Genomic DNA, 24520 nt, shown 5'->3' with positions numbered 1-24520 from the left:
GCGGCTGCTTCCCACTAGCTATCTATTTTACATTTGGTAGTGTATATATGTCCATGCCACTCTCTCACTTCGTCCCAGCTTACTCTTCCCATTTCCCGTGTCCTCAAGTCCATTCTCTATGTCTGCGTCTTTATTCCTGTCCCGCTCCTAGGTTCTTCAGAACAATTTTTTTTTTTTTTAGATTTCATATATATGTGTTAGCATACGGTATTTGTTTTTCTCTTTCTGACTTACTTCACTCTGTATGACAGACTCTAGGTCCATCCACCTCACTACAAATAACTCAATTTCATTTCTTTTTATGGCTGACTAATATTCCATTGTATGTATGTGTCATATCTTCTTTATCCACTCATCTGTCGATAGACACTTGGATTGCTTCCGTGCCCTGGCTATTATAAATAGAGCTGCAATGAACATTGTGGTACATGACTCTTTTTGAATTATGGTTTTCTCAGGGTATATGCCCAGTAGTGGGATCGCTGGGTCATATGGTAGTCTTGGGTCACAAATCAAGCCTTGGTAAATTTAAGAAAACTGAAATCATATCAAGTATCTTTTCTGACCACAATGCTATGAGACTAGATATCAAGTACAGGAAGAAATCTGTAAAAAACACATGGAGGCTAAACAATACACTACTAAATAACCAAGAGATCACTGAAGAAATCAAAGAGAAAATCAAAAAATACCTAGAAACAAATGACAATGAAAACACGACAACCCAAAACCTATGGGATGCAGCAAAAGCAGTTCTTAGAGGGAAGTTTATAGTAATACAATCCTACCTCAAGAAACAAGAAACATCTCAAATAAACAACCTAACCTTACACCTAAAGCAATTAGAGAAAGAAGAACAAAAAAACCCCAAAGTTAGCAGAAGGAAAGAAATCATAAAGATCAGATCAGAAATAAATGAAAAAGAAATGAAGGCTACAATAGCAAAGATCAATAAAACTAAAAGCTGGTTCTTTGAGAAGATAAACCAAATTGATAAACCATTAGCCAGACTCATCAAGAAAAAAAGGGAGAAGACTCAAATCAATAGAATTAGAAATGAAAAAGGAGAAGTAACAACTGACACTGCAGAAATACAAAGGATCATGAAAGATTACTACAAGCAACTATACGTCAATAAAACGGACAACCTGGAAGAAATGGACAAATTCTTAGAAAAGCACAACCTTCCGAGACTGAACCAGGAAGAAAGAGGAAAAAAAAGACAGAGCAGTCACAAGTACTGAAATTGAGAGTGTGATTAAAAGTCTTCCAACAAACAAAAGCCCAGGACCAGATGGTTTCACAGGAGAATTCTATCCAGTCTCTTTTAAGAGTTTTTGCACTTCCAACCCCAGAGCTCTGGAGCCAATGCCATACAGTTTAAGATTTTTGCCATGGCTGTGTCCCATTTATAGGTACCAATTTTTATATCAGTTATCTCTTCCTAGGTATGTTGTGAACAGCAACAAACTACACATGTAAAGACTGTAAATGTAAAGATTTAAAGAATGTAAAGATTTAAAGGTTTAAAGAATATAAAGATTTAGGTCTTCTTGCATTGTATCTAAGTTGGAAATCATCTCTGGTTCACTTGTCTTTTTTGTGTATGATGAAAGGAGCAATCTGAAGGAGTCATACAGGCAGAAGGAGCAATCACCATCTAGGATATGCCACTCTCATGGCACAAAGGAAATGAAATGACCTAATAGTTCTTAAAGCGTCTGCTCAGACACAATGGATACCAATTCTGGCCACATTCAATTGGCTAAATAAAAAAGGTCACATGACCAAATCCCCCAAATGGGCTGGAATCCTATGTGTCTGTTTGGCCAGAGATAAGCAAATGATTTCAAATAGTAACACAATCTATCATAACCCATGGTTTCAAAATTAATGTGAAACAGTGTTAACACTAGATCCGAAGTTTCCAGGCAGGATGAGTGAGTGAGTGTGTGTGTGTGTGTGTATGTGTCTTTTATCTATTTATATAATAAACAACTATTAACCCTTTTAAGAATATTATAATCAAGTTGAAAGCTTAATAAAAATATGTTTTTATGTTTGTGAGGAAAGGTCAATAATACAAAGAAGACAAATTGTGAAATCAAACAAAAAAACCTGGGTGCTATATATGATACCCTTGAAAGGGAGTCATTCAAACAATGATTATATTACTTGCAATAGATTAAGTTTTATTGTTTTCTCATGCTAGGATAGTGAAATTGCAGACAAATATGTAGTTGAAACTGTGTAACTCTCAAAACAAAGAAAAAATAGAATCATTCAGAATTAACAAAGTTAAAAACTCAAAACTCCCCACGTTTGGTGACAAAATATGTATGAATCTTGTATTTGGGGATTTAAGAATTAAATGATACATTTAATAATTGATAAGTCAAAAAAATTTGATTTTTTACAGAAAATCTTACAAAATTCAAAATGTTTAAGATGTTAAAAAATGTATACATTGTGTCACCCAAACAGATGCGCCATAGAAATAGAGCATTCATATCTGGATTAAATGAATCTTGTCCCAAGTAAAGGAAATGCAGAACTCTCTTGTTCCTGTACCAGCTGCCTCAGCTGTTAACAATGTTAGCAGCTAATGGAAAAGGTGACTTAGAAGCCTGAGTGTGGGGGAACACCTGTCGGGCTTATTCTATCCTTGATAACCACCACAGAAAATAGTCTTCACGTATTAAACACAAACTGAATGTAGAATCCAACAAAAGAACATACTCAATTATATCAAATTAGCATCTGAGTATATGTAATCACAGAGTTTAGACCAGAGTTATTAAGCTGTCCTTTGTAGCACAGTAACAACGATTGAAAATGATCTCATATTATAATGTAAGGGGTTTTATGAATGCACAGTGGCATCCTTTATAATGTTTTGATGCTGACACTGGAATTTTACAGACTATTTCCACACATGCAGGCCTGCGAGGAAAGAGCAGGTTTCCTCTTTTCCAAAGTACTTTCAGATCATTTAAAATGTTGCCATCTGACAAGGTTTGTATTCTTATGGCAATTCTAGATTTAGAAGAATAGAAGCGTGAGTATTATCAATAGAGATGAAATTCACACCACCTGGAACTTCAAAGACAATAACAACAACAACAACAATAGTCTAAAGATTCCGAAGTTGAAGTAATGGTAGCCTCCATCAATTTTCCCCAAATGCCAAAATAAAAACTACATTTCTGGACATAGCAGGAAGAGAAGGTATGGGACTAAGAAGACTGATTTCCTCTTGCAACCAACATGAAATGAATAGCTGCAACACTTAAGTGATGCTCCTCTGATACCTTCTCAAAGTTCTCACCTGGGCAGAGGGTCAATTCTAAACCCATTCACAGATTAAAGGAATTGGTCGTTCCTCCTCCTACATCTTTGAGGGGACAAAGGTAAGCCATGGTCATGGGCTGGGAAACCTACCTGACATCTTGATACTGACGACACCTGTGTTGTTCTTTCCTCTGTAGTTTAGCCTCTTCTTTACAATACTGCAAGTCCCTTGAGAGCAGAAGTCATTTTTACGACATTCCTGCAAGGTAGAAAAAGTTCTGGAATCAGGCAACTTGGCTTTGAATCTTGGCTCTGCCGCTTACCAGTTATGGCTTTTGTAGTTTCCTCATCTGTAAACTGGATATAACCAGTGTTAGATGTCTTTTTTCCCATTCTCCCTCCACCTTTCTTCACTTTGCCTTCTGAGGCTGATCTTAAAGACCTGAATGAGCTCCTTTGCCCTCTGTCTTCTGGTTACCTTTAACCATTGGATTTTGGAGATTGGGTGGCAGAGGGAAGGGCACGAGGAGTGCTTTGCAGGGTCAAGAGGGCTGGTATATTTTGGCACCTGAAAGGTGTCCACCTCCACAACAGCCCTTTCTGACTTTAAATTTGGCAACCACTCTCTCCTCTTGCTCTTTAACAGCTAAGGGTGGCAGACCTACCCACCATGCCCCATGCAGACTTTGGATTACCTAAACTCTGCCTGATCCTTTGAATTAATGTTTATTAATTAATTGAATAATCTTAATTTGAATGTGCCATCTGTTTCCTTTGAAGATGCTCACAGAGCATTACATTCCTCCCTAGATTTTTTTTTTTTTTTTTTTTTTGCGGTACGCGGGCCTCTCACCGCTGCGGCCCCTCCCGCTGCGGAGTACAGGCTCTGGACGCGCAGGCCCAGTGGCCACGGCTCACGGGCCCAGCCACTCAGCGGCACGAGGGATCCTCCCGGACCGGGGAACGAACCCGTGTCCCCTGCATCGGCAGGCGGACCCTCAACCACTGCGCCACCAGGGAAGCCCCTCCCTAGATTTTTTAAAGATACTAAATATATAATGTGTTTTTATCCTTAATACCTAGGGCAATTGTTGACATACATTATGTTTTCAATGAATCAATTAATTAATCAATTAAACCAAGTTTGCATAACATAGTTTGTTTTCAGAAATATCAGTGAAAGTTATATGCTAATGATGGATCCAAAGAATATAGCTTTTCCTCCTAAAAATAATCATCTGCATGTAGCCAATATATGTGTTCCACATCAAGAGGATCACTTATGGATTCTTAGATGAGGCCCATTTCTGTTTAATAAATTAGTCCAGAATTACGTGTGCAAAATTTATTAGAGAGTGTTCTGCCTTTATTCAGAAATCTTACCAAAAGCAATAGAACAGTGTCAACATCAGTACTGAAAATTCAAATCCATATTGACAACTTGTGATTGATTCTCATAAACTTTAAGGCCTGTGATATTTCATCCTAGTTTTAACTCAAGAGTCAGATAACTATCATTGCCATATTTAACCTCTAGTTTGGAAATCTTGTCTCAATTTTGAAAAATTACAAATTTGCTCCTACTCTCTATTACCTTGAATAACCAGAGTCATTACATGATTTCTTTCTTATCTTAATATCCTGTAGTAGATGTTATGTTTGCTTACTATCAAGAAAATTGACTAAGTGAAGTAAGCCAGAGAAAGACGAATATCATATGATATGGCTTACCTGTAGAATCTTAAAAAAATGATATATCTGAACTTATATACAAAACAGAAATAAGCCCATAGACATAAAAAACAAACTTAACGGTTACCAAAGCGGGAAGGGGGTGGAGGGATAAATTAGGAGTTTGGGATTAACATAGACACACTACTATATATAAAATAGATAACCAACAAGGGCCTACTGTGTAACACAGAAAACTATACTCAGTATTTTGCAATAATCTATAAGGGAAAGGAATCTGAAAAAAATATATACAAATATATATATAACTGAATCACTTTGCTGTAGACCTAAAACTAATACAACATCATAGATCAACTATACTTCAATAAAAGTAATTAGATAAATTGAAAAAAAGAAAACAGAGTAAACTAGTAGAACTTCAGTTTTTAGTAAACATTCATGCATAATAAAAAATCTTCTGTCAAAAGCAATCCAGATTTTTCATAAAATTACATCTCATTCTTTTTTTGTCATAGCATCTTGTAACCACAAATGTATTATAGAAAAAAAAGTCAATGAGACCATCCCTTCTTCTAACATATTTCATTACCTGCTTTATAAGTCATTATATGGAAAAATTATAAATGCTTTAAAAAAACCTTACAAGTAAAAGTGAGATATTAAAACCCCAAAGAAATTATAAAATAATTGCTTAAGTTATTTTTAAAAAGACATAATATCTTTAATCACAGGATGACTTGGATCACTGGCAAAAATCTTAGATAAATCCTGTGGTCAAAATCTTTCATGACCACAGATGAACTGACAAAATCACTGAGATAGCTGACTTCAGTTGAGAAAAGTGAAATTTATGTATCAATAGAGAAACCAATATTTAATACATAAATTCTGCCTTTCACTGATGGAGACCTCCACCTTCAGTATTGATATGTTCCCTTTTGCCTGAAAACATGCTATCCATTGCTTGAAAGTTGGATGATGTTCTTGAAAACAGAAGACATTTAATTGCATGAAAGCGACATCTCTTTCTAGCAGCACCTAGTCTTTCAAAATTCAAGAAAATACTCTAATTCATCATATTATAGTCAATGATCATCTTCACCCATCACTGTTTATATGCAATATGACACAATTTTGTCTATTTATACCCCTTGGAGCTTTAACTGAATCTCTGAGACAAAGTATCATCAATGAATTGTATAGAATCCACCAATTTTTATCAATTCCCTGGTCAACTTTCAAGATAGACTTTACAACTAAAATATACAAGTACTTGAAAACTGGATACTGTGTTGAGAATATACAGTTGAAGAGGAAACAGTCTCTGTTTTTTAGGAGATGAACACAGAAAAACTATACTAATTCCTATGATATAGGACATGGCTAATAAATGTATCATTTTTTTTCCTGTGGCAGGAAATAACTCTTAGTATTTGTTTTGAGAGAACAATATATGCAGGATATGGCAGAGTTAAAGAATCAACAGGTTTTCAAAAAGTTGAGATGCTTTACCGGAATGGAGAATAGAATAATCAAAGTCACAGAAGCTGAAAATTTCACAGTATTAGAGAAACTAAGCAAGCATTTTTTATTTACAGAATGTGTAGTAGGAAAGTGGCAGAAATGTAGAACATTTGATAAGGGCTTTGAAAGGTATACTAAAGATTTTTAACTTTATTCTGTAGGCAATAGGAAGCCACTGAAGATTTTTTGAGCAGTGAAGAAACAGAGAAAAGGCAAGTTTATAGAAAATATCACTGACTAAGAAGAAAATTTATTGGAAGAAGACGACTGTATTAGGAAAAGTAAACTCCTGTAATAAATAGATCCCGTAACAGTGGCTCAAACACCATAGAACTTTCTTTCTCTTTCCTGTAACAGTGCAGGGCAGGCGTTCCTGATAGTGCTTGGGCACGGGGGAGGCTCTGCCACATTCACAGACACAGGCTACAGCGGCTCTTCTATTTTCAACATGTGGCTTTCAAAGACAGCATAATCATTTCTTTCCATCTTCAGTGAAGGGGGGAGGGAAAGCAAGAAGGAGAACACATGGGAATTTTTATGTAAACAGATATGAAAGTGGCAGGCATCACACCTCCAAATATTCCATCTTAGAGAGCTTAGTCATGTGGCCTGTTTAACTGAAGAGGAGGCTGGAAATTCAGTTGCCTGGCTGGCAGTTACATCTCAGGGGCAAACTGATTACCACGGAAGAAAAAGAACACAGATTATGCTGAGCAACTAGCAGGCAGCACCACAGATACTAACAACTCCACTCTTTATGGGAAAGTGAGTCCCAAAAGTCTTCCTTGGTGACTTCTTTTGATTTCTCCTTTCCAGTGGTTTTGTCAATGAAATTATCAACACTGCTTTCCAATCTCCCCAACTCTACTGTATCTCCCACCTCCCACCCAATCTCATGCTTAGAATAAAACTATATTGGCAATGATTTTTTTTGGACATGACACTAAAAGCACAGACAACAGAAACAAAAATAATCAAGTAAGACCAAATAAAATCTAAAAAAGCTACTGTGGATAAAAAACAAACAACTATATCTGCAAAATCTGATTGAAGAAAAAAATTTTGCAATTAGACTCTCATGTCAAAGCTTACTAACGTGGTAAATTATATTATTGTATTTACAACATAATATATTTTGTTATTATCCCCAAATTATCCCTTATTCACCATAAAAGGGTTATTATACATTGCAACCCATTTTCTAGCTATTTGCAGAATCTTCTTGTGGGATGCCACATGGATAAGGCGTGGATATCAAGCTTACCCTGTGACCTTCTCTGACTAATAAAATATGAGATGATTAGACGGAAGGATTTAAGAGTCATATTATTGTTTCATACTGACCTTTCAACCTGGAATCTAAGTCAGAGACACAGAAAATGGACAATTGCAGACTGTAATATGGTAAGAAATACATGTTTGTATAATTTGATGGTGACTTGTTAATGGAACATAACCTAGCAAAAGCTAACAGAGTAGAAGAGCTCTCACTCTATAGGGTGAGTACATTGATATGTAAATTCTGCAATGTGAATTTCTTCATGGACATAACCCAAACTTAAGATATCACTCTTTGCTGAACAGAATAAACATTTCATTGACATAGCATTACTATGATATGTATTAAATAGAATGGATATAGCGGATGACAGAACAACATGAAAATATTTCTCAAAGGAAAGCAATCTCATCTACTTATTCTTGAAGCATAGATAGCATTCTTCATTATTTCTGTTTATTTTCAAATTCTACCTGCCTTAAAGATGAATCAAAGTCTGAACTTACTCTACTCTTGTCATTTATAGCCTGCCAGTGCTCTTCATACGCTGGTTTAATTGTGGTTTATTCTTCCCAAAGACTTAGCATTGCCGCATCGTCTTTATTTCAATTCACTGACTTTCTCCCTCTCTATTTTTCCTATCTCACTCTAACTGGGTTAAGTATAACACAGACTATATCACGTCCTTTTCCTCTGCAAATACTTTGCAACTCAGTCTCACTCTATTTCTTTCCACTGTAATCTGGTTCCTATGTCTATATAACCTCTAGTTAAAAAGAGTTTGAGCACACTGAGAATGGTTATTTTCTCGGTCCTCGTAGTTTCTTCATCTTGTCTCACATGAATTCCCTATCACTGGGTCTTTTTGTTTTCCCTGCAGCAAATTAACAAATGCAATGAAAACTACTTACTTCATGATTCTGCAATGGATTATGGACTATCGGTCAAATTACTGCTATGGATGACTACTGCTCTTTAAAGAAGATGAATATCACTTTCATGTATCTGAAAGCATTTTGAATATATCACAAAACATTTAAAATAAATACTCATAACAGAACAATATAAGCGATAGCTATGAATGAGAAGGCATTATTAAATAAATCAGTAGCAGATATTATTAAGATGGTGTCTATTACACAAGCTTAATATCTTATGGAAATCCTTTGCATTTAATTAATCTAATTTTAAATGATCCTGAACTGTCATTCTATCAAATTCTATATGCTTTCTACATGGACACACTTTGCTGAGCAATAGCTCATTTATTGTACGTGCCCAAATAATAATATTCTTATACATTTTTAAAAGTATATTTCTATAATAATATGTATAAAACAAAATTATAAGATTAAACACATATTCTTACAAAGAATCCTGGAATAGTACATATGAGAATGTTAAAAGTGGCTACGTTTGTTTTGTAGAAAAGTTATTCTTTATGCTTGTTTATATTTTCCTATATCTTCTACAACAATTTTTACTTGTATGCAAAATGTGTTTCTGATGTTGCATTAATATAAATTTGCTTTGACTCGGATTATAATGTATTTGAGGAGTGTTTGCTGTTCTAAAATTATGCTTTATAAAATTTGTGTTTTACAACTCATCACCCTATTCCATAAATGTTGAAACATATTATTAGAAAAAAAAAAAGAACAAGGAGCAAGTTTTTTCCCCTTCACTTGGCAAGATTTGAGTTCCACCTAAATAATTATGCAAACACACAGGTTTAGTTCAAAACTTCTAAAACCAGACTTTTGAAGGAAGTCTTAATTGGTAAAAATTAATATTTCACCCATAATCTAGATATTCACTTCCAAATTAATACACGCATCATCAAATAATTTACCCTCTTTACATAAATAGTTCTTTAATGTCCATTGATAATTATTGGTTCTTGCCCTTCTCTAAAGTATAAATTTTCACCAATTTTGTCACAGAGCTACTAATAAAACCTCATCATTTAGTTATAAATTTTTCAATATTCCAAGAACCCTAAATCTTTTACTAATTTAATAATTATGCTAGCAACATTGGTTTACCATCAACGTCATCTAAGCAACATTCTGTATTAAAAGTAAGCTTTAGTTCTCATGTACTATTTTATTCTGGACAAGTAGAACTATTTTGGATAGGTCAGTCCCCATTCTTTGTGTATCATGTTAACTCATCAAATTGCTAATTTAAAAGAACAAGCGCTATCTGTCAGTAGGCATTATTTATACCCACTGGCTGATAGTGAGCAAAGTTTTATTTACCCTTTGAAATGATACAGACTTCCCTGAGAAGTCACACACACAACACAAACACACAAAGTCAGAAGAACGTGCCTCCCCCCTGAAAATCTTATCTGATAATAAACTTTCCTAATATTTTCCTGCTAAAGATTAATAAACTTCTCTTGAAACTTATATCTAATTTATGTGACTTTAAGGGTTATGCTTTAATAACAATGATGAAACACGATTATTACTTCCTAATGCTGAAATTACAGTTTTTACATTGTAAATTTTTCCTGCTATGCGCCCTGTGGCACTAACATCTTTATCACTCCATGTGTTTCTAGTTTTAAAACCTTTACCCCTGCTGTTTGAAAAATATTTCTCATTTTCGTCCCCTATGGAGTACAGCAATCCCTAAAGGCAAAGCCATTACTGATTCCTCTGCCTCTCCCCAAACAAGTATTGTGATCACCAGTGCTGCTCCCACTGCCTCATTGGCTTCTGGTAAAGTATGCAAATGAGATGTTCAAAATACACACTTCTTGCAACTGTGCAAGTTCATACTGATTTATAAAATGGGCAGGCTATTAAAGTGACTGAAAATGTCAGCAAGATTTATGCATGGATGACAAATTGTATTGGAAATGTTCATTTTTAACATGCTGCCCTAGGTTTTTTTTTGTTTTTTTAACAACCTAGATATTCCCTGTGATACATTTGTTTTAAGGCCATTTTTTCCCTCCCCAAACATACTTTTGACAGTGACTTTTTGACTGGAAAAATAAACAATGCTACTTTACAATCATACAAATTGTATTTTATCACAGAAAGCAGTACTTGGAAGACATAATAAATTTCCTTTTGACACCCATTTTCCCCATGTACCATTAGTCCACTATGGTTAAATAGTTTCCCTTTATAACAGATAACTTGAATTGCATGCATAAATATTTCATCACTAAGATACAAAATTATGTAACTATCAAAACAATTACCCAGTCACCTCTGAGGAAAATATTTCATTCATATTAAAAATGCACAACTTAGGGAACAAAAGATAGGAGTGACAACTAACATATATCTTCTGGAGTTTATGATTCTATCTTTGGAAAATTTCCCGTTAAAAATGGTCTAAGCAATATTCAGATGACTTTTCTCTATTATTTGTGAATTTGTTCCTGTATGCTCCAGCTCTGTCTGTGATTCAACTGGGCAGTTGTGGCATTCTTGCCAGCCCAAGTGTGGTCTTTGGGTAGAGGTCTTGATATTTTATATCTCTGGATGACAGCCATTCATTAACTAAATGAAGCAAAGGAATAGGAAAAATAATAATGGAGCCAGTTTACCCAAAGTATTTAAGAAATTAACTAGATCATCCTGGCAGATTGCAAGACATATACACACAACAGAAATGTCACAAGTATAAGTGTGGTGTATCACAGTTACAGAGGTATGGATTGTAAAAATAAAATTCAGTAAATGAAGAACTGCCTATGATTAATTTTACAAAGAAAAGATCTTATCAACAGTATTATGTGGTCTTTCTAGTTTGGAAAGTTTGGTATTAGAATTCTAATTCTACTTTTTATATTCAGATCAGTTTGTACCAATACTACTATTGCGACTGATTTTCCTAATTGGTTCATTAAGTTGAATAACAATTGGTTTACAACTAACAACTCTTCTTGATGTTGAAATGGTGAATATAAAATTGATTTAATGCCCACTTCTGATCATTCATTCTTATACATTCATATGTCCTGGTGTTTGATGAAGCTCTCCTTATATGACTGCCAGCCCCTCTGCCCTGTTTTCACTTAAGTGCCATGGCTATGTTCTTGCTTATTAAAAAGAGTTAGCATTATACATTGTACTGAAAAAGTCCAAACACTCTTGAAAAGAAAAAGAAACAGCAAATAAAACATCTGCTTTTCATCAAGAGGCACCATCTTACAGCTTATACTAAAATAAAGTTTTTAAGATAAAGAAATAGGAGTTATGAATAGGCAAAGATTTGTATAGGTGAAGATGCAGCCAGAAAACACTAGGAGAAATCGTTTTTTTCTTTGCTGTTATTTCTCCCTAAAATACTGTTTCCTTTAATAAAATAAATGCCATTTGTAAGATATTATTTATTCAAATATCTTCTGCTTAAAAGAAATAAATAGTATTTTATGTTAATGCTGAAATAACTTCATAATAATGTTTCCCACTAGATTTTTAACTTTGCTTCCATGACTATTAGCCCCCATCAGTCTCTTTACAACAGTTAAGAGTTTGCCTTCAAGTTATTTTCAAGAAACATACATTCCCGATTGACAGTCATTCCCATAGAAACAGCTTTACCCCAGAGGATGCAAGTGGAAACAGTCAAAAAAGAGGAACAAAGAGCACATTTAAGAACATCTGGTATAATGTCAAGAAAATCTGTCTACAAGACAAGCAAAGTCCATCTCCTTCCCTCATCCCTGCATTGAGATGCATTAGAGGAGTAATTTACTACAAGTGGTTCAGTCAGTGGTTTATTTAACTCATAAAGCCTAGAGTTAAGAGGAAAAAAAAAAGCAAAAGAAAACATATACTTGCTCATATAAGTATATGTACATGTATATGTAAATATAATTATATGGATATAATGTCTAATAAGAGATCATTTTGAACTCTCATTTGATTTTGTTGTCATCCTTAAATATAAAATAAAATAAATAAAAACGCTGCGACACATGTTGAATCCAAAACGGGACTTTTTACCTTGCATTCAAACTGCTAATTGCACATTCTGTACAGTTGGAAATGTCACTATTTCCTCACTGTGTTGACTCCCCATCCAGAAGGCTCATATTGATTTATTTCCCTAATAATAACTCTTTATTTGCAGAGTTAGCTTACGAGATCAAAAATAGATTGGTTTAGTTGAAGAAACATTAATTGAGCATCTAATAAATTCTAGATAGCTGAGCTAGGCTATGGGAACACATGATTAAAAAGGCATGCTTCTCATCCGGGAACACATGATTAAAAAGGCATGCTCTCTCATCTGCTCATCTGTGAGTAAAGTATGACAATGAATAGAGTGCCTAGGCCATCACTTTAGATAAAGTTCCATTGCCAATATAGTTATTGTTTATTAGGGGGTGGAAAGAGTAGGGGATGCTTACCGAGAGTTAGAGCTTTGGTGTTATCCTTTTCACAACGAAAGGTAGTCTCTCGCATAAACTGGTGAATCTCTAATGAGAAAATCTATTTAAACTATTTCTATTTTTTTAAATATAAAAACATTCTACAACTTATTCTCTAACAATATAGGCAAATTTCTAATTTCTCCAAAAATAATTCTTAGATAAACAGGCCTTTTAACTAAGTCTCTCCCCCCAACACTTATTCTCATTTATCTTTTGAAATCTCAGCCTTGATGTTATTGGACAGTAAAAAGGCTGCAATGGGACCCCTGTCAAAAGACAATTTTCTTCCTTGAATGATAAGCAATGGAACATGTAAGAACAAAAAGCCAACTGATTAATAGCATGCAATTCATCTACAATTATCTTGCCCATGTTACACAGTCATTGTATAGATTGGACTAGATCATTAAATTATGTGACAGCAATCAGCCATCTAACTTTAAAAGAGGTGGGAAGAGCCAATTTAAAAACTTAATATCTCAGGATGATACAGTAGCCTGAGAAAGCCAGCCAATTTAGAGAAAATTACCATATGTACCAACCAGAATGATAGATGTGAGCCTTAGCTAAGCATTTGTCCCTGAGCTGATGATGTTTGAAATTCAGTAAAGAACTCTGTGCTTCTTCAATATGTGTTCGAGAATGGTAGTGATCCAGGGCAGTAAATACTTAGAAAAGTGAAATACAGACTTCAGGAGGATGTAAGTTTTTGTGATAACTCTCCACTCTCTATGACTTCACTGGGAATTTGGAATCATGTTCTGAGATGGGAAGATCAAGGTTGTCTGATGTTTTTCCATGTTCAATGCTTAGTTGTGCCTCATATGCATTGTGTCTTTATTTGAAATACTTATGTATTAGATATGCCTTCTCCAAAATCCATAGCATGAAGTTCTCATTCAAAATGGGACCAAGAATTTTAAATAACAGTGGAAAGGTCCAATGTGAATTACTTCTACAGTTATAATGTAACTATTATTGGCAGTCAGCAGATATGACAGTAGCAAGTGAAATATTAGGAAAGTAAAACATGTATTTCCATCTCATTCTTTCAGATAAACAAATACATTGAAAGCAAAACTTTGTACAAGGCATGGTAGTAGGCACTAGGGATTCAGAAAAATGGGGACCTAAAAGATCTCAGAAACCAGTGGGGAGACAATCTAATTTCAGTTGACTCGGATAAATGCTATGCAGTGGGAAAGAGCATACTGGGAGCAACATGATGGGAGAGAGCACACTGAAGGGAAACCTAGCACAGGCCACCTTAACAAAGAATGACATCGTGTCACAAGAAATAGTATAGTCAAGCCAACTCAGTTCTCCTAGAATAATACAGGATACATTTCAATGCATACTGTCTTAGCTCAGGCTGCCGTAACAAAACTGGGTGGTTTAAACAATGGAATTTATTTCTTACACTACTAGAGGCTGGGAAGTCCAAGAGCTAGGTGATGGCTGATTTGGTTCCCAGGCGAGGGCCCTATTCCTGGCTTGCAGATGGCCAACTTCTCACCGTATCCTCACATGGCAGAGAAAGAAAGAAAGAAAGAAAGAGAGAGAGAGAGAGAGAGAGAGAGAGAGAGAGAGCGCTCTGGTCTCTCTCCATCTTCTTATAAGCACACTAATCCCATCAAGGGGGTGCCCCACTCTCATGATTTCATCTAAACCTAATTAGTTCCCCAAAGCCCCATCTTTATCATATTGAGGGTTAGGGGCTTCAACATATAAGTTTTAGGGAGACAAAAACGTTATTCAGTCCATAACATTCAGTTTGTGTGACAACCTATCTTGTTTTTCTTAAATATCTATGATGATTTCCTTACATGTAAAATGACTTTTCCTTTACTTCACAAACATGCACTTGAATCTATTTTGAATGCCCACCATCAAATTATTACACTGAATTAATGGATGTCAGAGAAGTTTGTGAGCAGTGTTCAGGGTCAGCAAGTATTTGATTTTCCACAAGACCAGCCAGACTGATGGCCAATTTCTGTTTTCTCCTGGTGAAGAGCACATTGATTATATGGCTCGATTGTGGATGTGGTGTGAGTGGGACCTGAGCAAATGTGACTTTAAGTGCTATGATTTTTTCTGAATCACTTTGACAATCTAAAGGAGAGACTCATATGCTATGATATTTTTTTTCTCCTTTACATTGAGAAGACAATCTCCTTTACAAAATGTCTGCCTTTTGAGAATAAGTAGTAGGTAACTGACTCAAAAATCACAGCTGCTATTTTTTCTAAAACTGAAGAGAACCCAAAGTCCAGAAGACAGACCAAATACAGCATGAACATAAACCCATAAGTCTATGGATGGCTGTACAGTAAGGGACATGTGTGGTCACACATCTTTCTTTGAGTTCCATTATTTAAAAAGTTCCATTATTAAAACCTACCTATTTTTATGTAGAAAATCTCATGAAATAACTTTTAAATGATCCATGAGACTAAGCCTAACATACTCCCATTTGTACCTGCTGCTTTTTTTTTTTTTTTTTTCCGGTACGCAGCCCTCTCACTGTTGTGGCCTCTCCCGTTGCGGAGCACAGGCTCTGGACGCGCAGGCCCAGCGGCCATGGCTCACGGGCCCAGCCGCTCCATGGCATGTGGGATCTTCCCGGACCGGGGCACGAACCCGTGTCTCCTGCATCGGCAGGCGGACTCTCAACCACTGTGCCACCAAGGAAGCCCCCTGCTGCTTTTTAATGAATTAAATGGGGTGAATTTTTGGTCTAATGATAACACTGATAATAATGGTAATAACGTTCACAATTTATTAAGACTTTAAACTATGTGTCAGCTATTCTAAGTGTATCACAAGCATCATCTCACTTAGTCTTAACAATAATCTTATTGTTAGGACTGAGGCACAGGGAAAGCTAAGTAATTTACCTAAGGTCATAAAGGTAAAAAGACAAAGGGGCTTGGATTGGACACAGGCAATGTGATACCACAGATAATTCCCAACCATCATGCCACAGTAGGTGGTAACTAACTCAAAATCGCAGTTGCTCTTCTTTTTTTTTTTTAACTGAAAAGAATCAAGATCTACAAGACAGACCAAACACAGTATGAAAATAACTATGAATCTCTGGATGATGCTCAAGTCATCACACCAAACCTAAAGCTTTTAAAATTTTGAGAATCCTCTTTAAGAAGAACGACACAAAATTATGAATACATACATTTTTTTTTTTTTTTTTTTTTGCGGTACGCGGGCCTCTCACTTTTGTGGCCTCTCCCGTTGCGGAGCACAGGCTCAGCGGCCATGGCTCACGGGCCCAGCCGGTCCGCGGCACGCGGGATCCTCCCGGACCAGGGCACGAACTCGTGTCCCCTGCATCGGCAGGCGGACTCTCAACCACTGCGCCACCAGGGAAGCCCAAATACATACATATTTATTCAGAAAGAGAAAGCTCACCAAAATACCATTTTTAAGGCAGTTGGGTATGGTAAGCATCACAAAATCTTGAAAAGTAATACTTTTCTCAATTGACCACCTGGCCTACCTCTGTAATCATTTTTTCCCTACATTTTTGGTTTGTACATTCTTTGATTGTCTCTTCATAGAACTATAATTTCTTAACGATTATAATTTTAATCTTCCCTTTAGTATATTTGACTTTTTCTTTATTGGTAGTTTAGAGAAGTTATTTTTAGGATCACAGGTCACTGTTGGTAAGAGCATGTGAACTTTTAGGGCTGTTGTCAAATTTGGGGAAACTTCTGTGAGATCCTTTTTTTTTTTTTTTTTTTAAATTTATGAGCTGTAAGATTTGGGAAAATGTTTTCACAATATAGCTTCTGATTTAGGAGATTCTGAACCTTGTTTCTCTTCCACCACTGGTATTCTTCCAGTGCCAGGGTAGCACAGGCCATGGCCATTTTGTAATATGACCTCTGAGCCCACACCTTTGGGTCCTGATGCGTGGAGAGTAGGTACAGTGGATGAGAAGCACACCTGGTGGTTGTTCTGTACCAGGATGATAGCAGAACCAAACATGGAAGTGGACTATAGCAAGATTTAACACACAAAAACAGGGGATGGCCAGTGAAGCCTGAATTTCACATGAACAACTGGTAATTTCTTTTGACATACTTACAACTAAAACCTTATCTGTTCATTATCTGAAATTCAGATTTAACTAGTGTTCTGAATTTTACCTGGCAATCTTGCAAAAAGGGCTGTGAAACACATAAACCTAACCCACTAAAACCAAATTAATGTATCAGCAACTAAACTTCCCCTGAGTAAGATCCCCAAACAGCTTATGGCCACTGTAACACCACTTGATGAAGGGGAAGGGAAATGCAGAGGAAAATGGAGGGGAAATAGGCAACAGTTTAAAGAGTTAGCAGTTTTAATTATGGTTAAACTATCCTACTTTTGTAACTTTTGGACCATGTATGCAAATATATGACTACATGAGCATGTTGCCAGAGCCCCTACCAGTACCAGGGATCCATGCAAGGGAAGAGCCCAAAAGCTCAGGTTAATTAACCTTGAAGTTAATTTGCCTCAGTTCACTGGGTCTAAAACAACTGCACTCACCCATGTCCATGTGCCATGACTATGCACGAAAACTACCCAGAAAGTTCTACCAACTCAGCTTCTGAATTCTGAATGCTTTACTCTCTGAGCATATTCATATATTCATATTGTTACACAGTACCTCATGCTTATTTGTTTATAATTAAAGGTCTGGTTATTTTCTGCTTCCCAGCTAGTTGTCTACATTATCTATCTATCTATCTATGTATCTATCTATCTATCTATCCATCCTATCCACTACATACTTTCACAACTAGATTTTAAATTCCTCCAACGCATTGTGAAAGCTTCCCTTCTTCCCCCACCTTATATGATTTCTCTGGCTACTCAAATAAGATTTAAGTGGTCAAAAGGGAAAAAAATATTTAGTACAAGAATATATTGTGCTGTTTTTTTTTATAATTAGGGAGTAATATAATTTACATAAAAGGACATGGCTTCTTGTTTAGGAATCTTGCTGGATGTCTGTTTATGTGTATAAGATGAGCCCATCAGCATGTGATCTTGGGGAAGAGGGCAATATATAGAGAGAATTGAATGATTCTATATCATCATAGGAGAAGAATATTTCTACAAGCAGCCCGAGACAGAAAGAGAGGAAGGGTAAAGGAAGAAGGAGGTGTACAGAAGAACCAGGTGTGAATGGAAAGCCCAAGTTTTACGTGGAGAGGCCAAAGTTCTAAAGAGAGAAACAACCAGTGAGATGATTTTCAAGATGGGAAATGGTAATACATTTCTACGTATTCCGATGCTTAAGAATTTGTTTTACTTCACTAAGTTCTAATAACTCTTTCCTATTTACCATTCTTCCGTCAACATCAAGGGCAAACGGTAAATTTAAATGAGTGGTACTTTGGAAGTACAGAGGATGGGTAGTCTATTACAGGACAAGGTAGAACAGTAAAATAGGAAGAACCTGATTTAATTGCAAAGTTGCTATATTCTCTGAGGAAGGTTAGATGTTGGACTGGCAAGATGATTATAAGGCCTATAGAAATCTAAGGGGAAATTGAATAAAACTGTATAATGTTTGAAATGCTGCTCTGGAGCCGTAGTTTTTAACTATTTTTTAAAAAGAAAACTGGAAGCAAAGAGGTCATGAAGACATATCAAGTGGCCAAAATGTATCAGTCTATGCCAGACTTAGCAACTGTCCATTCTCCTTCCCACCTCCTCTACCCTCTACCACCCTTAACACATTTTTTGTCTTTTATCCCTCATCCATTAATTATTTGGGTACAGCAGAGATAAAAAGGTCTCTGCTAGCTGTGTACCACTTCTAGCCATGCCTACCATACAGTGCACTCTATTCCCAACCCTGTTGAGTATCTCTGGTTTCCTCACTGCCCTTTATTTATAGAACTTCCAGCTACATTCCCAACACAGGTAAAATGTCAGGCAATGGAAACCATGCTTCCCTGCAGCCCTTTGGCCATAACATTAAAAAGAAAGCACCTTTAATTTATCATGTCCTCCTTGAGTGCCCACAGCTATTTCACTTAGCAGAGCCCAGCATCCTTCTGTGGAGGGCTTGGAGCAATGTGACAAGACTATAAAATGAAGGGGTTGCACGGGTCCAGCCCTAGAATTCTGTGTTGCCATGACTCCAGCCTCCAGAGCTAAATGGTCAGCTGAGTGCAGAAGGGGACAGCCATGCTTTACTAGTATCCTGTATTAAAGGCAAGACCACTTGGCAGTTTGCATGACTCCTGGCTAAATATTTTCAACCTAAGCTGTAATATATGCTATGTTATAATATTCTAAAGCTAAAATGAAATTTTTAGAAAAGTCAAATGTAATATTTAGTGTCTACCCTTACCACTGCTTGAGGGTTCTTAAATTGAACAGGTAAGGGCTAGTGTAAAGGGGATGTGTGGAAGGCTTTCTTAAAAGCATTATGTGACACCTAGTGAAAAAGAACTTGAAAAAAAAATTTCTGAGAGTAATTTTATATTTATTGCACTTAATTTAACGAATTATTGCAGGAAACACATAGACAGCATTTTCCCAGTAAAATTATTATACTTAAATGAACTTTTGACAATGTATTAATTACAAGGACATGACCACATTTATTCTGCTGATCCAGTAATTACATGCATTAAAGAAATATTTATCCACAAACTATGCAGTGTACTTCAAAACAGCATTTATTGCCAAATTACATTTCCTGGATATCTGTGCCCTATTTCCAGTTACTAGTAATTTTTTTTTTTAATTTCAAGAGGAACAGAGAATGACGAGAATTTTGAAAAATACTCTATAAATAAATGCTTACTGATGTCAAAAGACTAAAATGTAGACCATTTTAACCATAGACCTCAGAAAAATAATTGTGAGGCACCCAAATTCATGTGTTTCAGACAGAAAGAAGACAAGAACAATCACAATGTGTCAAGCTCCTCTTTGTTCCCTGCCTATCTTTACAATGAATAAAAACATAGCATAAATTGTAAACCAACATGACTTCACACTAGATAACAACAGGAGGAAAATTAATAAAACTGACATCTGTCTGAAAGATTCAAATATGCAGTTTATTTCAGAAAGCTTGAAAACGTCTATGAAATATTAGCAATCACTTCCAACATGATCAGAATCGTTCTACCTCTGTAGCAATTCGCAGATACAAACATGCTCCCCTTCACTCTGGATGTTGTAAAGAGTAGCTGAAGAGGGAGAGAAAGATATTCCTTCTTTAAGGTTTTACAGCTGGTGAGAGGCATAGCGAAATCAGAAGTGAAGAACTAGCCCACTGAACTTAACCAAAGAGACTTTTCTTTTTCCCTACTGGCATATGTTATTACCCTTACCAAATAATGGAAACCCATTTCTCTATTAAGGCATTCACAGAGCTTTGATAGAAAATTTACTTCCTCATGTGTCCGGAAGAGCAAGAGCTTCCCAACATTTTAACTGAGCATCCCAAACACAGCACTTTGATATTTTAATTGAGTATTTTGGAGAAAAATGCAGAATGTATCTTGAGTTTAAATTTTCTATGAAAGAAAACCCCACAATTTTTTCTAGCTGCTTATTCCAGGTAAAAAAGGAGGAAATGTTATTAAAAGCTTAGCACTTAGTGTGAAAATTAATAACAACAGTAGTAATGATAATAATAAAATAGAACACAAAATCTATTTTTTGAATGTCTTCTTTGAGCTAACATTTTATACATGTTACACCGTATCATACAATTTTTTAAAATGAGGTTAATGGCAAAATACACATCTCAACAAGATTAAAAGTAGTATAATGTATGTTATGATCTGATTAGGTTGAGGGAATCCTTAAAACATGAAAAACTACAATATATTGGGTTTTTTTCCCCACATTTGATTGAACTTCTCGGAAAATAAAATAAATCATCAAACTGATGTCTGTACTTAATGTATCAGTGTATCTACTCCTCCTAAAATTCCTGTATCAATTCCCAAAAGCAATTGGTACATCTTAATACTGACAAAATAGAAGAGAGCTCTTCCTCAAATAGCTAGAAGAGACAGGCATGTAGAATTTTAAATGATGGGGGTCATCTAGGAAGTACTAGCCTTCACATAACATGTCAGATTCTATCAATGCACACAAATCTATCACCTTATTTGTTTGTTGTGGGAGTGCATCAGAACATGGCAGAAGACAGAGTACATATGAATGAGATGGTTAAAAGACCTACACCCAGAGTAGGAAGCCTCGATTTTGGTGGTCTTTCTGCTATGTCTTTCAGGTAAATTTGGGCTAGATGAACTTTAAAGTGTTTTTTAGCTCTAAATCCGACAAAGATATTTCATAAATTACAAAACACTGCTTAAATATAAGTATGCCTATTTTTTAAAAACTAACTTGTAGATATAAGACATAAGAATAGTGTATGCTTTAAGCTGTATAGACAATTCCTGCTATAAAAAGTTTTACTCTTATTAAAATACAGAAGTATGCTCTTATAGAGGTATGTCTTAAAAATATTTGTAGGCCTAAAATAGCAAAGATTGTGCTTGCTGTGGGGAGAATAAAGTAGGGGAACAGAGAATAAAAGTAATAGGGCTCTCATGTCCACAACTCTATTTATGAAGATGAGAAAATCCCCACACCCACCCACCACCACCAAATAAAATTAGAATGCCCTCACTGTATTTCTGCCTGAGCTACTGTATAATCTGTTACCACTGCTGGCAGTGATTGAGAAATAATATGAATTAAAGCACGTTAGATCAAATAGATAAATGTAGGTATGGCTAAAAAGGCAAATGAAAGATTAATATAAATTATATTCATTTATTTTTAAATGCTTCATTTTGATAGCCTACTTTCTGCAAAATTATGTGCAGATGACCAGTCAGGGATAAAGTAAGAGTTTAAAAGGTATTTTAGACTACTTCTTCTTCATGTAACAAATTATATATTTATTGTTCCTGAGTCACAACTACCAATATTTTTGGCTTCCAAAGCACCTTGAAAAATTCAGTGATAAATGCTTGGCACTGACTTCATACACAAAAGTCTTCCACATCAGCCCAAAAATCTATTTCTGTGGGTTTTGTGGTTACAGTAATTAGGCTTCCACATTTGGCTATGCCCCAAGAACCAGAGAATCTGGCCATTAGAAAACACAGTTCCTAGTATAGAATCCTTCCTCTGTACAATTAGTTTAGAAAGGTGTGCTTCCCTTTCAAAAAAAGAAAATGTTAAATCATGGAGTTCTCAGTCAAGGATTCCTCCTTTCTGTCACTTTCTGTCATCATCAATCATCACGATCAAAGTGAGTATATTCCAAGAAAAACAGGATTTTAATAAGAAGAAACTGATCACTAATTATATTTACCCATGACATCAACAGACACAAAAAGAAAGCATACAAATTAATATATGTTTAAAATATGGTAAACTTTAATACCATTTCTTGAAAAAAGAAACACTATGAAATACTAGGCTTAATCTTTCATCTAAAATCTACAGTCTATACCACGCTGATTGGTGAAACTCTAAACCAAGAACAATTGAACAGATTATATAAAAAGAATTTTAAAATACTGCTTCAGAAATTCTGATAACAGGAACAAATCATAAAATAAAGAAGTATAAATACTGGAGAAAATGATGTGTTATTGTGTTTTATTTTGTTTTTTTCCCAGAAACTTTTCTCCACATCAACAATAACTAGTTATGTGGCAACAGCAGGAAAAAAATAAAAAGCGAAAATGGCAAAATTTAATGAATAGAATTATTCTAGAAATAATTTTAACAATGTTTGCATAGGTCCAAAATATTTTTTAAAAACAAACTTCTGTAAAAATACCAACAAATATATTTTAATAGAAGACAGAATCTAGATTTTTCTAAATCTTAGAAGAAACAAATATATAAACATTACAATTCTTCTCAAGATTTATAGGTTCAATGTGATAGAAATTATAATTTTAGTGGGCCTATATTATGCATCTTGACAAGATAATTCTGAAATCCACATGAAAGTAAATAAAATGTATTTGTGTGTGTGGTGGGAGCACATTTCAATGTAAAGAGGTTTATACCCTATACAGCTAAGGTAATTACAACAGTGAAGCAATAAATCAACAGTCAAAAGACAAACTGTTTGCCCTTATGCCCTAAAGAATGCTAAAGCAGCAAAGTCAGCTTCTCACATTTGAAACATTAGAAACTCAAATGAAAATGTCAAGAATTAAGTGTTAACGAGATAGGTATGTACCTTCCTCCCAACTCTTGCCTTTATTAAATAAATGAATGTTGAATTCCCTAACAATAGTTTTGTAAACATAATAATAAACTAAAAGAAAAGAAATGCTGGCATGTTTAGAGTGGTTATCTAAAGGCAGGAAGATTACAGATTAGATTATGTTCTTTATATATACTCCTGTAAGTTACAAATATTTTCCAATGATTATACACCTTTTTATTAAAAAAAAAAAAAAACTTTCCTGAAAAAAACCCCTTTTTAAACTTACCTCACCCAACTAAGTTGGTCACGCACTGTATAACTAGAGAGAAAACATTCAGACAGCCATACTATACTGTGTACCAATCCCAAAATGAAGGATTTTGTTTGAAATCTTAGCCTTTGGCATTCTGAGAATTGTTATATGATGCCACACTGATATGCTGCAGTGAAGGTCCTCTCTAACAAGAACTGTAATTATGGGAAATTAAGAATTCTTCTGGATTTCCATATTTTTACCTTTAAAATGGTTTGATTATGTGATAACTAATTCATTTCTAACAGACTTGCATCAGGTTTTCTGACTCTGGGTCTATGGTACTTGAACACATAATAAAGAAATAGAGAAACTTATTCATTGATTCACTTTCAGCAAATTGCAAATACGCAACCCTGGGAATTCCCTGGTGGTCCAGTGGTTAGGACTTGGCACTTTCACTGCCAGGGCCCAGGTTTGATTCCTGGTCAGGGAACTAAGATCCTGTAAGCCACTTGACACAGCCAAATTAAAAAAAAAAAAAAGAGAGAGAGAGAAAAGAGAGAGAAGTTAAGGAAACAATCCCATCTACCATCACAACAAAAAGAATACAATATCTAGGAATAAACCTACCTAAGGAGACAAAAGACCAGTACTCAGAAACCTATAAGACACTGACAAAAGAAGTCAAAGATGACAAAAGCAGATGGAGAGATGTACCATGTTCTTGGATTGGAAGGATCAATACTGTGAAAATGACTATACTACCCAAAGCAATCGACAGATTCAATGCAGTCCCTATCATATTACCAATGGCATTTTTCACAGAATTAG

The 24520-nt window shown here is 35.4% G+C and overlaps 1 non-coding gene across 1 annotated transcript; it reads left to right on the top strand.

Moving 5' to 3' along the window:
- Positions 1-24110: 24110 nt before the first annotated feature.
- TRNAE-UUC (transfer RNA glutamic acid (anticodon UUC)) lies at positions 24111-24182 on the top strand. Its single transcript has one exon. It is a non-coding gene; the product is annotated as a tRNA-Glu (tRNA).
- Positions 24183-24520: the final 338 nt, after the last annotated feature.

The sequence above is a fragment of the Delphinus delphis genome, chromosome 7 (assembly GCF_949987515.2).
Source record: "Delphinus delphis chromosome 7, mDelDel1.2, whole genome shotgun sequence".
Taxonomy (NCBI): Eukaryota; Metazoa; Chordata; class Mammalia; order Artiodactyla; family Delphinidae; genus Delphinus; species Delphinus delphis.
The sequence above is the reverse complement of the archived record's forward strand: the minus strand, read 5'-3'. Positions and strand labels throughout refer to the sequence as shown.